This window comes from Suncus etruscus, chromosome 17 (assembly GCF_024139225.1).
Source record: "Suncus etruscus isolate mSunEtr1 chromosome 17, mSunEtr1.pri.cur, whole genome shotgun sequence".
Classification (NCBI taxonomy): domain Eukaryota; kingdom Metazoa; phylum Chordata; class Mammalia; order Eulipotyphla; family Soricidae; genus Suncus; species Suncus etruscus.
Genome location: NC_064864.1, coordinates 56,995,337 through 57,014,562, shown reverse-complemented (window position 1 = coordinate 57,014,562; position 19,226 = coordinate 56,995,337). Strand labels below are relative to the sequence as shown.

General features: G+C 41.3%; 1 protein-coding gene across 2 annotated transcripts in view; it reads right to left on the bottom strand.

The window, feature by feature from the left end:
• SHOC2 (SHOC2 leucine rich repeat scaffold protein) overlaps positions 1 to 10,232 on the bottom strand; it is a 73,399-nt gene extending 63,167 nt beyond the window's left edge. Inside the window, exons 1-2 of one of the 2 annotated variants that reach the window (XM_049790785.1) lie at positions 10,185 to 10,200; positions 6,467 to 6,563 (exon numbers count right to left, since the gene is read on the bottom strand). The gene's annotated coding sequence lies outside the window, so the exon portion shown is untranslated. Of the gene's footprint in view, positions 1 to 6,466; positions 6,564 to 10,184 lie in introns of both variants that reach the window. The other variant, XM_049790784.1, reaches the window with a different exon arrangement.
• Positions 10,233 to 19,226: the final 8,994 nt, after the last annotated feature.

Below are 19,226 nucleotides of genomic sequence, written 5' to 3'. Positions count from 1 at the left end.
TGCCTTTTTATTTTTAAACTTGACTGATTGGTTTTTAGGGCCACCCAGCAGCATACGATGGTTACTCCAGGCTCTGCGCTGCTCAGAAATCGCTCCTGGCAGGGTGGGGACTGTATGGGATGACAGGAATCTAACTGTGTCCCTCCCAGATCAGCTGCATGCAAGGCAAATGCCCTATCACTAAGCTATCTCTCCAGACCGTACCTTTTATTTTAAATGTTTTCTCTGTGCTCTCATATTCAACTGTCATTCAGCCTCTACGAGTATTCCAGACCTTTTTACCAACAATTTTTTAGTTGATGATGTGAGTTGACTGACAATTGTTAAGAAACACACCCTGAGAGATGCAAATCAAAACAACGATGAGATACCACCTCACACCACAAAGAATGGCACACATCACAAAGAATGAGAATAAACAGTGCTGGCAGGGATGTGGAGAGAAAGGAACTCTTATCCACTGCTGGTGGGAATGCCGTCTAGTTCAACCTTTATGGAAAGTGATATGGAGATTAATCCAAAAACTGGAATTCGAGCTCCCATACGATCCAGCTATACCACTCCTAGGAATATACCCTAGGAACACAAAATTACAATACAAAAACCCCTTCCTTACACCTATATTCATTGCAGCACTATTTACCATAGCAAGACTCTGGAAACAGCCAAGATACCCTTCAACAGATGAATGGCTAAAGAAACTGTGGTACATATACACAATGGAATATTATGCAGCTGTCAGAAGAGATGAAGTCATGAAATTTTCCTATACATGGATGTACACGGAATCTATTATGCTGAGTGAAATAAGTCAGAGAGAGAGAGAAAAACGCAGAATGGTCTCACTCATCTATGGGTTATAAGAAAAATGAAAGACATTTGCAATAATAATTTTCAGACACAAAAGAGAAAAGAGCTGGAAGTTCCAGCTCACCTCATGAAGCTCACCACAAAGAGTAATGAGTTTAATTAGAGAAATAACTACATTTTGAACTGTCCTAATAATGAGAATGTATGAGGGAAATGGAAAGCCTGTTTAGAGTACAGGCGGGGGTCGGGTGGGGAGGAGGGAGATTTGGGACATTGGTGATGGGAATGTTGCACTGGTGATGGGTGGTGTTCTTTACATGACTGAAACCCAAACACAATCATGTATGTAATCAAGGTGTTTAAATAAAAAAAAAAAAAGAAAGAAACACACCCTGAATTAAGATAAGATCTAAAAGGATCTAAGAACATCTAATTTAAATAATTTTATTTAAAACAATAGCAGGGGCTAAAGAGATAGCATGGAGGTAGGGCATCTGCCTTGCATGCAGAAGCACAGTGGTTCGAATCCCGGCATCCTATATGGTCCCCCGAGCCTGCCAAGAGCATAGAACCAGGAATAACCCCTGAGCGCTGCCAGGTGTGACCCAGAAATAAATAAGTACATAAATAAGTACATAAATAAATAAATAAATAAATAAATAAATAAATAAATAAATAAATAAATAAATAAAAGCAATAGCACTAAGACTTGTCTTCAGTCTACTGAGTAACCAATCAATTTTGTGTCCTACCTTACTAATTCAAATTGTTTTAGGAAGCTACAGGTTATATCACAGAGAAAAACAACAAAGATAACAATCACACTCTTCTCATCATGAAGTTAGAGTCTAGCAAAAGTGACATTAACACATCATTACAAAGCTATATCCTAAAAAAGAAGTACAGGTGCTAAGGGAAATTAAACAGAAAGAATCTAACTAGGATCACAGGTCTGCCAAAGGATTTGAAGGATTTGAAGGAAGTACAGAGTACCTGGCTAAACTGAGGATATGACACCAACAAGTTTAAGTTTCAGAATAATCTTAAGATTAGGAGTTAGCATATTATTAGGGAGATCAAAATCAAAAATGACAATGGAGTATCATCTCACAGCAGTGAAAATGGCATATATAACCAAGTAGTGGAGGTTGTTAACGAACTCTCATGCATTGCTAGCAGGAATGTGGTCTGGTTCAGCACCTATAGAAAAACAGTATGATTCCTCAGAGAAGAATGGCCAGAGAGATAGCACAGCGGTATGGCATTTGCACCCAGCCAATCCAGGACAGATGATGATTCAAATCCCGGCAACCCACATGGTCTCCCGGGCCTACCAGGAGCGATTTCTGAGCACAGACCCAGGAGTAGTCCCTGAGCACCTCCAGGTATGACACAAAAAGAAAAAAAGGAAAAAGAAAAAAAATGGGACTTCTATATGACCCAGTGATTACACCTCTTGGCATCTACCCCCAAAATAAAAATAACAATTAAAAAATAAGGCTGGAACAGTAATACAGTGTGTGGGACATTTGCCAGTAGCCAGTTTAAACCCTAGCATCCCACATACTCCTCCCCCAGTCCATCTCGAGTACTGCCGAGTATGGCGCCAAAACATAAAGCCAAACGAAAAATAAAATATATATGCACACCTATATTCATTGCAGCACTTAGTAAAAACAGCCAGGATATAGAAACAGCTCAAATATCCAACAACAGATGAGTAGAGAGATATTAGATACATAATGAAATACTATGCAGCCACAGAATAAGATAAAATTATGTAGTTCATTGCAACTTGATTGAATATGGAAGAAATCATCTTAAGTGAGGTAAGTCAGAGGGAGGAGGACAAATACTAGATGGTCTCACTTATCTGTGGCATAGCAGTGGTCTTCAACCACCAGTCTGCAGATGCAGAAAGCCAAAAAAACTACTGGTCTACTACCTTCATTATTACTGTCAGTCCATGAAAACAATATACAGGACAAGTGCTGGTGTGCAGGTATAAAAAGGCTGAAAACACTAAAGCATACAGAAAAAGGGAATGGAAGTTATTAAATGATGGCAACCTGGGGCTGGAGAGATAGCAGGGAGATAAAGCATTTGCCTTTCATGCAGAAGGACGGTGGTTCAAATTTTGGCATCCCATATGGTCTCCTGTGCCTGCCAGGGGTGATTTCAGGAGTAACCCCTGAGCGCTGCTGGGTGTGACCCAAAAACCAAAAGCCAAAAAAAAAAAAAAAAAAAAGATGGCAACCTATAGCCCTGAATTACAGAAATAACAACCAAGAAGTAGGAAAGAAAATGATAAGGAAGACTAGTGGGTCTTGAATACTTTAGTGCTATATAGAAAAGTAACTGCGTACTCCAAAACCATAAAAGTCAACATGATTATACACATGTGGCCTAAAAGATGAATCCAGACTCCCTACACGTCAGCCCAAATGTAGAGAATTTTAAAAGAATTTCCGAATTCTATTAAGACTAGAATGGTCCAAGTTTTAAAACAAAAGGGAATGGACAATACAAGATTATAACAGAGATTAGAAAGATAGCTAAAGCACAGGCATTATTACAACAGGAGGCCCAGATTCTCTGTCTAGTAATGCACACTCCCTCAAAGCACAGCTAAGACTTGAGAAGCACCTAAGCATCACATGGTGAAGGTCCAAATATCCAAGGAAAGAAAATTTCAAAACAGAAACTTTGGGTAATTTAGGGACAAATGTTTGGAAAAATGAGGCTCTGACCTCATATCCTGTCCAAAAGAAGTATTATATCAAACTCTTGGTGGTGCTCAAAGATCCATATGCAATACCAGGGATTAAACCAGGATTGGCCACCTGCAAATTTCTGGCGTTGCATGTATTCTCTTTCTTTGTATTCTATCTTTGGTTCCTTTAATTGATTTTGTAACATACTATAATTATCCAAATTCTAAGCCTAAAAATTATCCATAGCAAATTGATATGTTCTCCTAGCACTTAATCATAACATATTGAAAAATATATGTTAATACTGTTTAATAATTTGGAACAGTGCATTACAATACCAATCCATAGCTCAAGGTCCATATTAAATTTGACACAATAAAAAACCTAAAAAAAATAAATGAAAGCCTACTATTTTAGATCACACATAGAACTGAAACTGCTATTCATCTGCAAATAGTGAGTTCTCCATATGGCCCTTATCATCAGTAATCTCTGTCCTTTTTCTACTCTCAATCTATCCTATTTACTCCTAGAGCTAGTTCAGACCCCATTTTCTGGTAAACACTGCTAGTTTTACAAGCAATCTGAGTCTTAACTGAGCATTTCAATGTGCATGGCTATCAAAGTATCTGTCACACAATTAAACAAATAATGGTTTTCTAATTCATTTTAAAAAAAAGTGGACTTACTGAAAACAGAAAACAGAATATTTATCTTTATATCCTCAGAGTAAAAGACATACTTAGTGCTCAAAAATCTTATTGGTAAGAAGCATTCATAGGGGAAAAAAATGTTTTGGGCCTGAGCAGTAGCGCAGCAATAGGGCATTTGCCTTGCACACAGCTGACCCAGGACGAACCTCGGTTCTATCCCAGTCATCCCATATGGTACACCAACCCAGGAGCGATTTCTAAGCGCATAGCCAGGAGTAATCCAAGCATCATCGGATGTGGCCCAAAACCAAACTATATATATATATATATATATTTGTTTATTTGTTTGTTTGTTAATTTCCACTTCTATGCCAGATCCAACAATGTACACAGAGCTTACTCCTAACTCTGCAAGACTAGATCATTCATGGTGCGACTTGTTGAACCATATGGAGTACATTAGAGATTGAACCCAGGTCAGCCGCATACAAGGCAAGCGCCTTACCCACTACCCACCAACTATTTCTCCAGCCCCCGTAGATGAATTTTGTAAGTTATTATTTTACTGGGCTGAGGTCCTGGGTCTTATCCTGGCAACTCAACTACACATGCAGACACAAGTGTTAGTGTGCAACTATTTGGAAAACTGTGAAAGACTTGAAAGCAGGTTGGAGTACTGTACTGCACAAAACTGAAAACTGAAGAAGCCCAAATTTAACTTATGAAATTAACTCCAAATTCTATAAATCAGCAGTCTCCAAATAATTCCTTTCTACATTTTCTCCAAGACATTAGAATCCTAAAAGAAAACCTTTTTATCTATGAAGTTACTTAATTAAAATTGTGGAAATTACAAATAGTATTTGAGGACAAATAAACTTCTTAAACTACAAACAACTACAATGCTAAATGCCAAAAAATTTCAGAAAAATCTTCCAGGTTCATTTTACATATGACAAACCAACTACTTATGCTAAGGTGTCCTCTTCTATGATATTTTAGCTTCAGCAATAAGTTGATTCTCTCTAGTAAGAGAACCTTTATATCATACACTACTTTTTACAATTCATTCTGATCTTTAAAGAAGTTGAAATGGATATATGGTGTGAAATCTAATTATTAGCTCCTTTAAATCTTGATAATGAGAACTTCATAAGCTTTTTCAAAAAGCAAGTTACCAAGATTTCAAAAGCTGAAGTGCTCTTTGTATTTAGAATTTTTTCACGTGTAAGAACTTTAGTTTGCTAAAGTATGGTGCTAAAGGTTGAGAGCTAAGGGAAAATATGTAACAAAGATAGAACAGATATTAGTTTACTTTAAAATAATAATGCAATTATGTATTTTAGAACTTAAGTCAGGTTCTCACTTCTACCTAGTCCTTTTAACATGCACTGATTAATAAATACATTCAGAATATATTCAAGTTTAAGTACAAAATTAACTGACCTGTAACACAACTTTTTCAAACTTTAAATGTTTAGATAAAAAGTAGAAAAAAAAAGGGCCACAGAAAAGCACAAAGGAGAGGGTGTTTGGTTTGCATGCAAATAACCTGGGTTCAATCCCCAGGATCCCATATGGACCCTCAAGCCTACCAGAACTAATTTCTAAGCACGGAGCCAGGAGTTAACAACCTGAGTGTGGCCAAAAAAAAAAATAGATCTTGGGGCCGGTGAGGTGGCTCTAGAGGTAAGGTGTCTTGCCTTGCAAGGGGCTAGCCAAGGAAGGACCCGCGTCCCATATGGTCCCCCCAAGCCAGAGGCAATTTCTGAGCGCTTAGCCAGGAGTAACCCCTGAGCATCAAATGGGTGTGGCCCAAAAAAAAAACAAACAAAAAAAATAGATCTTAACTACAATATTAAGAGAACAAAGAAAGTTAACTAGATGATATGACTTACATTCAGCATAACAAGTAAATAAAACTCAGAAGGCAAATACATTAAAATAGGGGATATGTAAGGGTGATGAGATAATACAAGAGGTAAGGAGCTTATCTTCCAAGCAGCAGGTGCCAGTTAGCTCCTCAGCTCTGTATATGGTCCATTAAGCATCACAAGGAGTCGATCCTGAGCACAGAACCAGAAGTGAGCCCTGAGCACCACTGGGTATGACCCTAAACCCCACCACCACCTAAAAATTGAGGGACACAAAAACAGACAATTATTTAGGTATATAAAAAAAATCAATTTTAAGCATATCTACAGAATAATACCTATGAAATGTAAAGCACCAATAAGCAAAAATTGGTCGAGAGTGATAGTACAATGGGATAGGGCGCTTGCCTTTTACCAGCAGCCCAGGTTTAAAATTCAGCATCCCGTATAGTCAGTCCCTTAGCACCACCAGGATGATTCCTGAGCTCAGAGCCTGAAGTCCTCCCTGCACACTGCGGGTGCGCAAAAACCAAAACCAAATAAACAAACAAGCAAAAGTAAAGCCATAATTAATTTAGTATTTTCAGTACTAGAAAAGTATATCATGTGTGATAGCCAATTTCTATAAGAAAGTATATATCAATTCCCTAACTAATCTGCTTTGTAAATAGTATGTGGTTCTCTTCTACCTAAATTTTCTCTAATTGACATTTTACAAACTAGCTTAAGAATACTTCTACCAAGGCCAAGTTATAAATATCAAACTCACATAAGAAATTGTGGGTCAATGTTGCTATTGCTTGGTTTCTTTGATCTTGTTTTGTCCCTTTTTGATTAAGTATAGATTTCATTCTTTAAATTCATGACTGGTATACAGTAAACTGAATTATAAATACTATTTCATTCAGGGCTGGAGCAATAGCACAGCAGTAGGGTGTTTGCCTTGCATGCGACAGATCCGGACCCAGGTTTGATCCCCAGAATTCCATATAATCCCCTGAGCCTGCCAGGAGCAATTTCTGAGCGCAGTCAGGAGTAACTCCTGAGTGCTCCCTGTGTGGCCCCAAAACAAAACAAAAAATATTATTTCACTCAGTCTTCACCTCCCAAAACTGTATATCCTTATATCTGCACATACAAATTAAAGTAGTTTTAAGTTAAAAAGTTATATATGAATACCTTACTAAAAAAAAAAAAAAAAACCTAAAATTATTTTAAACTGCTTAAAGAGTAAGTATTATAGAAATGCTGAATTACACAATAGATATTAATAATCCAGGATACTTTTACAGCAAATGTGACTGCAATTTAACTGACTATGTGGCAAAGAATTCAATCTTATTTATCCTCCCCAAACAATACATATGGGCAAATGAAGACAAAAAAAAATAAATAAATATACCAGTTGCTATTTAGAAGCCATATTTTTAAAGTTTTCTACAAAGAATTCCAGTTTATGTCTCTCTGAAGATGAGACAAGGCCTGTTGCAGCCACTGAACAAATACTAATATTTAAAAAGGATAATTGCAGGGTTGGAAAGAGAGCTTAATGGAGCTGAGTGCTTTGCATGCAAGAGGTCAGGGTTCAATCCTCCAGCAAGGTCCCTGGGAGTGGCTCAGAGCTCCACTGGGTGTGGTTAAAAAATAAAAAGCAAAGGGCCAAGAGACAGTGTGGAGGGTAATGTCACTGGCACTGCAGGTAGTCTTCTATCTAGCACTGTTAGGAGAAATCCCTGACACAGAGCCAAGAATAAACCCCGAGCACCACTGGGTGTGGCCCAAACTCCAAAAATTAATAAGTATTTTTAAAGCAATAATAAATAAGGATAATTTGAGGCAAGAACAACAAAAGAATCTATCATTTTGATGTTCCTTTTGAAAAGCAAAAATTTTCAAACGTTTAAGTGATTTACAGTTCACACGTTGCTTAATCTTGGTATAAATTCTATTTTAAAAAATTAACCAGAGGCTGGCAAACACAGTGGATAGATAGGGCACTTGCCTTCCACAAAGCCCACCTAGGTTAACTCCCAACATCCTATTTGGTCCCCTGAACAGCACCAGGAGTGATCCAGCCCTCAGCCAAAAGTTAATTCCTCTGTTATTCCTGAGCCAGAAGAGATGCCCCAAAATCAAACTGAACAACTTTTAGAATATGGTTGGTATTCAGATGCAAGCTAGTATACATATGTATATATACATATACATAATCCAGATGCAAGCTATTAATATATCACATCATCAATCCTTGGTTGACAATTTGTAACAAAATAAAAGTAAACACTAGGAAACTAAATTTAAGATCAGAAAGCAAATATCACCTTGAAATAAGTGTGTTTTTAAAAAACTGAACTTACTTTTAAAAACAAGGACTCTTAAAGACAGGGCTAATATAATATATAACTGGAAACTAACATTCAAAAATAGTTTTGTTAGTTTTATATTACATTTTAGACATTTCAAGGTTACTGAGACAAAGTCTTTGTGATCCATGTTTCAAATGTATGCTTATAATAAAAATATTACAAGTATTTTACATTTTATTTTAGCCAAATGGCAGAGAAGCAACATTATTCAAGTATTTGTTAAAAAGCTTATATTCGATCTTAGTTCCATATATCAGGAATCGTCATTTACAAACTTTATACCTAAAAGTTCTGGTCACTGTCATGAAAATCAACACTTGATCAATTAAAATGATAAAGGAAGCTTTGTGAATGGTACAAATGTACCGAAAAGTTGTCTCTGTCCACTACTTTGTTGAATGAGGGGAAGAAAGAGCACCAATAGGGTCTTTACAATTAGAAGCAAATTTCCAGTACAGATGCACATTTAAATATAAAAAATACCCGATTATGCAAGTGTTTCTCGAATTGTGAAAAAAAAATACATAAACAAATAAGTTTCACAAACCGTCACCACTCTTAGTTAAGTCCTAGAAGCTACTGACATGTGTGAAGAAGTCTATGAAATTGCAGAGATGCAGGCGCAGATACAGACGGCTGGAAGTTACGCTGCTGAAAGCAAATACTATCCTCACATCTGCAGCCCAATTTTAACGTCAGCCTCCCCAGAGACACAGAGAACAGCACTTTTTTTGGGGGGGATAGGCTACCAAAGAGTGCTTCCCCTTTTGTTTTTATCACCCCGTTAGGCTCCAAAAAAAGCCACCGATGAGAAAAAAAAATCAAATGGTCTCTCGGGAAGGCTGAAAAAAAAAAAGCATCTTCTTTGCAACTACTGACAGTCAGTCAGTCCACCTGTTTGTCCATCCCTACTCGGGCAGGAACAGAAAAACCCTGGGTTGCTTTCTTGTCTTGTCTTCTTCTTTTTGGGGGGCAATTAACGACTTGGAAGTCCTTCTTCTTCCACCTAAGTGGGCATGGGGAGGGGAAGAGGCCGAGAAACAATGGCTACAGGGAGCGGGTGGCGGTTGGTGCTGGAAGGAAGAAGAAAACTGTTTCATCCCGACCCCGACCGGCGTGGGGAATTTGTATTCCACTCCGTCTAAGGCCCACAGATCCTCGGTCCTCTCTAGGGGGAGCGAGGGGGGCCGGAGGAGGACTTTCCCCGGCCCCTCAAAGCCGAAACGCGAGGAGAGGCTGGCCATCATCAAGCCTTCCCCAACCCAACGGGGCGGGCGGGCGGGCGGTCTCAGATGCCCGCGATCGCCTCGCTCCAGCCGCCTCCCCAGCCCGAAAGAGCCACTTCGGGCCCAGAGGGAGCAGAGCGGGAGCGCGAGCGGGGGCTTCGGGAGGCGGGGCCACTAGTCCCCCCGCGCCCCTCCCCTCCGCGCCCACTCCGCGAGCCGGGACCCCGCCAGGGTTTCACACGCGCGCGCACCGGGAGCCCCGCCGGCCGGGACCGGCGCCCCAACGGCAGGACGGGCCGTAGCGCCACCGCAGGCCCCGGCGCGGGCCGCTGTCAAGAGCCTTCGCGGCGCCGCTCCGGCTGAGACGGGCTCGGCGGCGGCGCCTCCCAGGCACAGCGACTCCCGCCCGGCCCGGGCCTGGCCTCGCCGCCCGGCCCTCCCCCGGCCCACCGCCGGCCCGACCGCCCGCCCGACGGGCAGGGAGACCGACACACAGACACACACGGACGAACGGACGGACGGACGCCCTCCGCCCGGTTACCGTCAGCGGCCCCGACTCCGCCATCCTCTCGCTCGCTCGCTCGCCCTCCTCCTTCTTCCTCCTCCGCCGCCGCCGCCGCCGCCGCCGCCTCTGGAGCGACGCAGCCCGACTGCCGCCCCCCGCCCGCCCCTCCCCCACGCGCCCCGCCCGCCGCCGCGCCCGCCCTCCGCACGCTCCGGCCCCGCCGCCCCGCCCCGCCCGCCCCACCCCGCCGGCGCGGGCTTTCCGTTGGCCGAGGCGAGGAAAGAGGCGGGCCCAGAGGCAGCGACGCGGACCAATCACAGCGTGGCCCTGACGCTAGCTTTTTCTTTTTTTTTTTCTAACCTCTCTCCCCGCCCTCTTCCTTTCGACGCCCGCTCTCCCGCTTTTCCTGGGCGCCGCCTGTGGCCTCACAGCGCCACCGAGGAAGCCTCCGACTGGTTCGAGGAAACCTCACGCAAGCATCGGACGTTAGCGTCGAAGCCGAGACAGCCATATTTGAGAAGGGCATAGGGAATGTGGCCCCGCCTTCCGAGTGACGTCATGTGTCGGTGCCCAATCTACTCGCTGGTTGCCCCGGGCAACCGCTGAGCCGTCGAACCGGGCCGTGCGGCGCTACAGGGAAGTAGGCCCCCCCCCCAAAAAAAAAAAACGACCAGACATCCCGAATTGAGCACTTTGGTTACTTCCTGTTCCTTACTATCTGACCGGGTTGGGAAGAGAGAAAGGTAAGGTTTCCTCGTTTGTTCGGGACGTCTGGTCACTTACCTAAGAGGATAAGAATGATGGGGGGGCTCCAAAAAAATCCCCGCCCTGGCCGGAAGTTGCATTTGGCACTTCCGAGTCGGGCTGGAGCGGGAGGCGGGTGGGACTAGCCTGTGGCCCCGGCGACCCCGGTACTGCGCGGCGCGGCGCGGCGGAGCGGGGCGAGGTGGCCCGGGCAGGAATCTACCCCTACAGACGGACGCCACACCGAGAAGGCGAGCGGGGCTCCCGGCCGCTTCCGCTGGCGGGAGGTTTTCTTTCCGGGCTGCCGGGCCTCGGCCCGCCCCGCCTGTGTCGCTCGAGGCTTCCGGTGGGGCGCGGCCGCGGGACCAGCCCCGGCCCAGGCCCGGGGAGGCTCCGCGGCTGGAGACTCCGGCCACGCCCCCGCATGGGCCGCGCCGTCCTGGCACCCGTGGACCTTGAGTGGTGTTAAAATTCGGGAGCTTAAGAAATAGTTTGGCTGGGGCCGGAGAGGTTGCGTGGAGGTAGAGCGTTCGCCTTGCATGCAGAAAGTCGGTGGTTCGAATCCCGGCATCCCAGATGGTCCCCCGAGCCTGCCAGGAGCGATTTCTGAGCGTAGACCCAGGAGAAACCCCTAATTGACCGCTGCCGAGTGTGACCCAAAAAACAAAAATAAAGGAATAAAAGTTTGACACTGCCCGATATAAAGGGGAAAGTTCTTTGTCGCCCACACGCAAGCTGCAAAGTCTTAAATTTTAACACACACACACACCGTCCTGCCTTCACGTCCTCCCTTTGCTTTCCCCCCTGCTGCGGGTTTGCGAGCCTGGCATGCAGTGCTGGATGACTGACTGGAGGCTGTCCTCATCTGGCTTGTCTGCCTGAAGTTGGTTGAACAAGTTAATGCTTGCGAATATCCGTCAAAGGCCGTCTTGCTTTTTTTATACGGCTGTTTACTCGAGTGGTCACCCATGATGTCATGAAGTTCCTTCTGTAGGCTGGAACCGAGAACTGTCACGTTATCCTGGTCATACCAGGTTGGAGGCCTGAAGCTCTTGCGAAAACATCGAAAGAACTGACAGGTAAATTAAAAGAGTGTTTGTTCCTAGCCGGCCAGCAACAGGGATGAAAACCTTTGTCTTCTTTATTCATTTTCTTCCTGCCTCCTTAGTACTTATACTCCACAACGAAGTAATGTGTTTTATTTTCTTCCAAGAATAGTCGCTGAAACAAACACCAACCTTGATTCCTTGCCTATGCTCAGGTATCCTGAAATATGTTTCTAGATTTTTCTCCGGAGGAAGTCCCTTTTGCCTTTACCTAATACTTTTTGTACTTCTTTTCTTACACTCTATTTTATATGACAACTGCGTATGTTTCGTTTCACAATTTATACCAAAAATGGGTTTTTGTCAAATTCATCTAGTATTTTACCTGTATTATTTTTGGTAGTTCTCAAATATTTGGGTATTTCTTATTTGGGGACTTAAGATCATTGTAAATTTATTCGGAGTTACTCAACTTTTTCCAGGACTTTCCCTCTGAAATCTTAGCAGCATTTCTTCCTCCAATTATTTTTTAAAGCTCAGACATAAAAGAGATAAAAGAAAACAATCAACATGCCTTTCACCTGAATCCAACAGTTAACATTTTGTGATGTTTATCTTACCCCATCTCACATACTTTTTTCATTACCACTGAACCATTTGGAAACACGTTGCAGAAAGCTGCTCTATTGCAACTCTAAAATTTCTAACATATTGCAAAAGACTTGCATGTTGCCCATCACAGCTCATTCCCAGGCACTACAGATGATCTCCCATGCACCACCAGAAGTGACCCCTGATTATTTAGGTGTGACTTCCACACACACTCAAAAAAAATGACAGAGGCTGAAAAGATAGTACACAAGTAAGTCTTGCATGTGGCCGACTCAGATTCAATTCTCAAAACACAGTGGTGACGAGTCATCCTTGAGCAAAAAGAGCCAGGAATAAACCCTCAGCACAGCTGGGTGTGCCCTACATACACAAAAAATAGAGCTCTGAAAAAATGGTACTATAATCATAGTTTGTTAAACGTTGATATTTCTGTAATACTGAGAAAAAAGTTTGTACTTATATTTTCCCATTTGACTTAATGTCTTTTTATACTTTCTCTTTCCCCTTACAGGAATTCAAGTTTCTGGATTTAAAATTAATGTAGTTCTTGACCTTAACCTAAAATAGTCCTCTCATCTTTTCTCTTGTAACTTCAGCATTTTTCAGGAATCTCTTTGAAAGTCTTTATTTTTCTTTCTTGTTAAGTTCCTATAGAAACTTGATTCCTTTTTTTTTTTTTTTTTCTGCAGGAAAATATCACAGTGTTAGCCTTTTCAAATTTAAGCTAGAGGTATCCAAGTCTTTAGTTGCTAGTTGAATTAATCTTCAGATCCTTCTAGTCAAAGAAGTCTAGCATTTGATCCTCCTGCAGTATTTCCTAGAGAGTGATACCATCTCACCCTTCCTGGGTCCTGGAGGTGGGGAGTAGGACACTGGAATGGGGGGAGGTACAGTAGGAAATCTCAAGAGTGCAATTGCGGTAGAGGAAATACTATTTGGTCCCTTAAAAGAAGGTAACTTCCACTGAGACTTGGAATTTTTTTAAGACAGTAGACCATTTAAGTTTAAGAATCTGGTATATATATTATTAGTGTCCTGGGCTGGAAACATCAACTGCCCATAATAAAATATTATTACTATTTTGCCTACACTTTGAGCTGATGCAATGTAATCTACAGCAAAGTGGATTGATGTCAGCATAGTTTCATGAGTTTGGACTCCTGGCACCCTGACAACTGCTGATGAAAGCTGTGTGGGCCCTGCAATTCAAATACAGATGAGTCTTGATGTTATCAAAGCAGATACCCAGGCAACTGCTGGCCATCTGGCCACATTTCAATTTAGGCAATGTTATTTTTCCCCCTGAAATTCTCTTGCAAGTCCTAATTGGTCTTGGTATTTTTGTGATAGCTTTTTGGTAACAATTATCAGAACCTATTAAAAATTGCAAAATCAAGATTATACTTAATCAGCATATTAGAAACATTCTCTGCTTACAGGATAAAGAAGTGTTTGGAGAGTCTCCTTAATAATCACAATAGGAAATTTTTCAAGTTGATGTTCTCCTTTTACCCTATACATATAGTTCATGAAAGTGAGAGGAAGAATATGCACTTAAGGGAGTTAAAAAAAATCAATACTTTGCACACTTAAGGTTAGTGTAGCATGGTCAGAGAGATAGCACTGCGATAAGGCATTTTCCTTGCACACAGCCGACCCCGGATAGGCTCGGGTTGGAACCAGGTTTGATTCCCTGCATCCTATATGGTCCCCCAAGCCTGCCAGGTGCAGATTCTGAGTGCAGACCTAGGAGTAACCAACCCCTGAGCACTGCTGGGTGTGCCCCTCCCCCAAAAATATCAGTATAGTGTGTTCTTGGCCATCATGTCAAAAATTAAATAATGTACTCCATTAGTTGCTTGCTTATTTTGTTTAGAAGGAAATTTGATCATTAAGATTGAAACAATTTTCAGTTGACTCGAGAGCCACATTAGGCAAAATGATATACCAATTTATACAATAGATTTTAGAGTCAGATCTAAATTTCAGAAACAGAGAAAGCTATTCACTAGCTAGTGACTTAAGATAATTTACTCATTCACTCCATCATCTCTTAAATGGAGCAGTAATTACTGAACAGAATTAAGATCTATTTTGGACTGGAGAAGATAATACCCAGATAAGGCCCTTGCCTTTTACCTAGCAAACTCAGGTTTGATCTCTGGCTCTGCATATAGTCCGCCAGTACACCAGGAGTAATCCCAGAGTTCAGTGCAAGCAGTAAGCCTGAAAACAAACAGACCCTTGTAAAATCACCCCACATGCCGTATCTCCGACCCCAGGTGCATACAAATATACTCTTGGTCTGATATAAATTACATAGTATATAATGAGATTAAGATAGTTAATAGTAACTACATAAGCAGCCTAATTTGGGCACATAGTAGACACTATTTATTAGATAAATGATTCTAAGATCATGATTCTCAGAGAAACTTGATTAGAAATACTGATTCAAGAGTGGAAAGGCCTCCAGAAAAATCTTTATTTTTTAATAATTGTCCAGAGAATTTTGGTGCAAGTGACCTGAGGATGAAGCTTTGAAAATCACTGAGTAAAGTATCAACTCTTTCTCTGCACACTGTTAAAATAGCTGAAGATCTCATATGCTAGAAACAGAAAGCTCTAGAGATACCTTTCTTAAAAGTTAATAGCTAATATTTTAGACCCATTTTCTGGTAATTTCAATACAGAAAAAAATTATTAGAAAAGGGCATTTTATGTGAGTAGGATATATCATTTTCCAATAAATTCATAGTAATATTTCTTATTGCTATATATCAGAACCAATGGTGTCATCACATGCACCCAATAAAAAGTTCCTGTTCTTAAGTTTAGGCACATTTCAGAAGCTATACACTGCACATTTTATTTATATGAGTCCATATTAATTAGCCAAGTTGAACATGTTGCAACATTTTTCTACCAGCAGATGCCAGATAGCAAAACAGAATAGAAACTACTCTAGTTTCCAACTGTATGACATATGATGTTATTTGGCATTGCCAGATGAATATTATCGATCCAAATTAAGCACTTTGCTACATGAGAGTGAGCATTATTAATTTGTCTACTAGAAAACATTTATTTTATCCCCCTTTCACCTTTCAGTCCTTTTTACATTCAGATATGATAACATGCATTCAAAGATCCATCTATCAGTCAGCTATGTTTTGGTTAAAACAAAGGATCTTTTGTAGTATTTCCTACCATTTCTTCCCACCCCATCTTCAACCTGCACTATTCAGATGAACTTAGTTAAAAGGAACTACAGTAAATATCTGCAAAAGGAAATATTCTACACTACCTTTCCATTAAAATTCTATTATTTATGGGATTGCACCTGGTGTCTCTCAGTTTCCAGATATTGCTTTTGTTTCTAAATGTCCATTAATGATAAACTAAAATAGTTTGACATGTAAAATGTTTCAGTGGTTCTGTATTTTACTAAAGTTGCAAATTCAAGGCTGTAGAGCAGTGGTCCTCAAACTATGGCCCACAAGCCACATATTGTATTTGTATCTGTTTTGTTTCTTCATTGCAAAATAATATATATGCAGTGTGTATAAGAATTCGTAAGTTTTGTTTTTACTATAGTCAGACCCTCCAATGGTCTGAGGGACAGTGAACTGGCCCCGTTTAAAAAGTTTGAGGACCCCTGCTGTAGAGGATAAACAGATATGGCAGTAGTATGTCCTAGCCCTAAAATTTTCTAGATAAGAATAGGGGCTTTGTACTGCCAGATTTGCCAAGAGGAACAGAAATTTAGACTTAATGAGTAATCTTTGTTTTTTAAACATTGCTTTAAAAAAAAAAAAAAGACATTGCTTCAAATATATTTTGAACCTTTCTTTTACTTGGGTCAGGAATGTGCTCAATGTATGCATGCCATGGGTTCAGTTCCAAAGCACCACCAAAAAAAAAAAATTCACATTTTTTAAAAATATTTTAGATTATAATTTAACAACACATACTGTTTTTTTGTTTGGTTTGGTTTGGTTTTGGTTTTGGTTTTTGGGCCATACCCGGCGGTGCTCAGGGGTTATTCCTGGCTATCTGCTTCAGAAATAGCTCCTGGCAGGTGCAGGAGACCATATGGGATGCCAGGATTCAAACCAACCACCTCAGGACAGGTCCTGGATCAGCTGCTTGCAAGGCAAACACCGCTGTGTTATCTCTCTGGCCCCAACACATACTGTTTTTATTGCTTGTTTTGAGCCATACCAGCTGGTGCTCAGGGCTTACCTTAGCTTACGTTCAGGGATCACTCTTGGCAGGTCTCATGAGACAAAATGTGGTGCTGGGAATTAAACCCAATTCTGTACATGAAGGTAATCATTGATTTTAAAGTAAATAAACATTACGGAAAATACCTTCAAACAGATCATAATGTCTTACAAGGTCCCCTAATGTTGTTAAGGATTCAAAAATAATTGTTTTAAGTAACAGGATACCAAAATAAAAGGTATAAACCAAGTCCTTTAGGATCAGAGAGACAACTCTATTGACTGTGTACATGCTTTGCATGCACAAACACTACTAGGTCATCTAGTTTTGTTATACAAAACAAAGAAATAAACCAGGGCTTTTAAATATAAAAACTATAACTAGAACAATAATGCTGCTACCTCTAAGTACTTTTACACCCACTTTTCACTTGAGACATCTAAGACATAATCTTTTTTTTAAGTTTTTTTGTTTGTTTGTTTTTTGGGCCACACGCGTTTGATGCTCAGGGGTTATTCCTGGCTAAGCCCTCAGAAATTGCCCTGGCTTGGGGGGGACCATATGAGACTCCAGGGGATCTAACCACAGTCCTTCCTTGGCTAGCATTTGCAAGGCAGACACCTTACCTCTAGGCCACCTCGCCGGCCCCTAACACATAATCTTAGAAAAATCAAACTTCTAATTTAGAAATAAACTCTAGGTCACACAGTAGTTATCGTAGAGCAAAATGAATACAACCTTTTATCCCCACTGAAGTATAATGTAAAGCATCAGGAAAAAAAAAACATCAACTGGTTTAGGGAGCAGAGGATAATGCAGCGCTGCTTACACCCTACAATGGCCAAAATAACAGGACATCCTGGTGGTGCTCAGGAGGCCTCCACAGCTGCACCTGGTGATGTGCAAGTACCATCTGGTGCCAATATCAAACTGGGATCAAACACACACATAGAAGACCTGCTTTAACCCATTCTCATTCCCCACCCTGTCAAAATTCATAAATCCTGCACTGACTTTTATTGTCACTTTTAAGATAGAACCCTAGAATAATCTGAAGCATCCAATTTCGAACTTTAAAATGTTCTTTCTGTACAGACATTAAAAGCTATTAAAGGGGCCCGGAGAGATAGCACAGCGGTGTTTGCCTTGCAAGCAGCCGATCCAGGACCAAAGGTGGTTGGTTCGAATCCCGGTGTCCCATATGGTCCCCCCTGCCCCCCCCCCCCCCCGTGACTGCCAGGAGCTATTTCTGAGCAGACAGGCAGGAGTAACCCCTGAGCACCGCTGGGTGTGGCCCAAAAACCAAAAAAAAAAAAAAAGCTATTAAAGACATATTAAGAAAGGAAAAGGAATTATAAATTACTGGCAGATTAGAATTGGTTGGTACAGATTATGGAAGATTAAATCCACATTGATCTACAACTCATTCTTGGGGTCTCCTCAGAAATATCCAAAACTAGAATGACTTAGGGCAGGGATCTCAAACTCGCGGCCTGCAGGCCTTTGTGGCCCTCTGTACAATAATTTGCTGCTCATGGCCGGCCTTCAAATATTGCAGTATTCACAATTATTTGCTTACCGAATAATCGCAATAAAAATCGTATTAGTAAGAAAAAATCACATTAAACATACCCCGAGCAGTTCCATTTGGGGTATACAAATGTTTAATGCTATTTTTTGCGATTTTTTTCTTATTAATGCGATTTTTTAATTGCAAATATTCGGTAAGTGAATAATCGCGAATACTTTGTGCCTAGCGCAGACGTCATTTCCACTGCTCCTGCCCGCTGTCCCTTGCATTATCGGAAGCCTAAGGGAGAGAAGGGAGAGAAGTTTATTACAGAATTAGATTTTGTCATACCTTCATCATGACTTCATCAAAGCCTACAGTGAAGAGAAAGATTGATGACGAGCACAGACAATTTCAGGAAAAGTGGGAGACACGGTATTTCTTTGTTGAGCACAGGGGCATCCCCACGTCTTATTTGCTCAGTGCACGAGGAATACAACTTGAAACGCCATTATTCAAGTAAACATGCTGAGGAATGTGCAAAATATCAAGGAAATGAGAGAGCCAAGCGGCTTGCCAGTCTTAAAGCATGTCTAATGAGGCAGCAAGATTTCTTCAAGAAAGCAACCAAAGAGAATGTTGCATCAGTTGAAGCTAGTTACATGGTTAGTGAGATGATTGCTAAGGCAGGGAAACCATTCACAGGAGAGTTTGTTAAAAAAAAAAAAATGCATGTTATAGGCTGCGAGTATTATCTGTCCGGAAAAGAAAGGCCAGTTTAGCAAAATCAGCCTTTCTGCCAACACTGTGGCAGAGCACATTTCTGACATGTCAAGTGACATTTATTATCAACTGTGTGAGAAAGCCAAATGTTTTGATGCATACTCAGTCGTTCTTGACGAGGGCACAGATATAACAGACACTGCGCAGCCCACAATT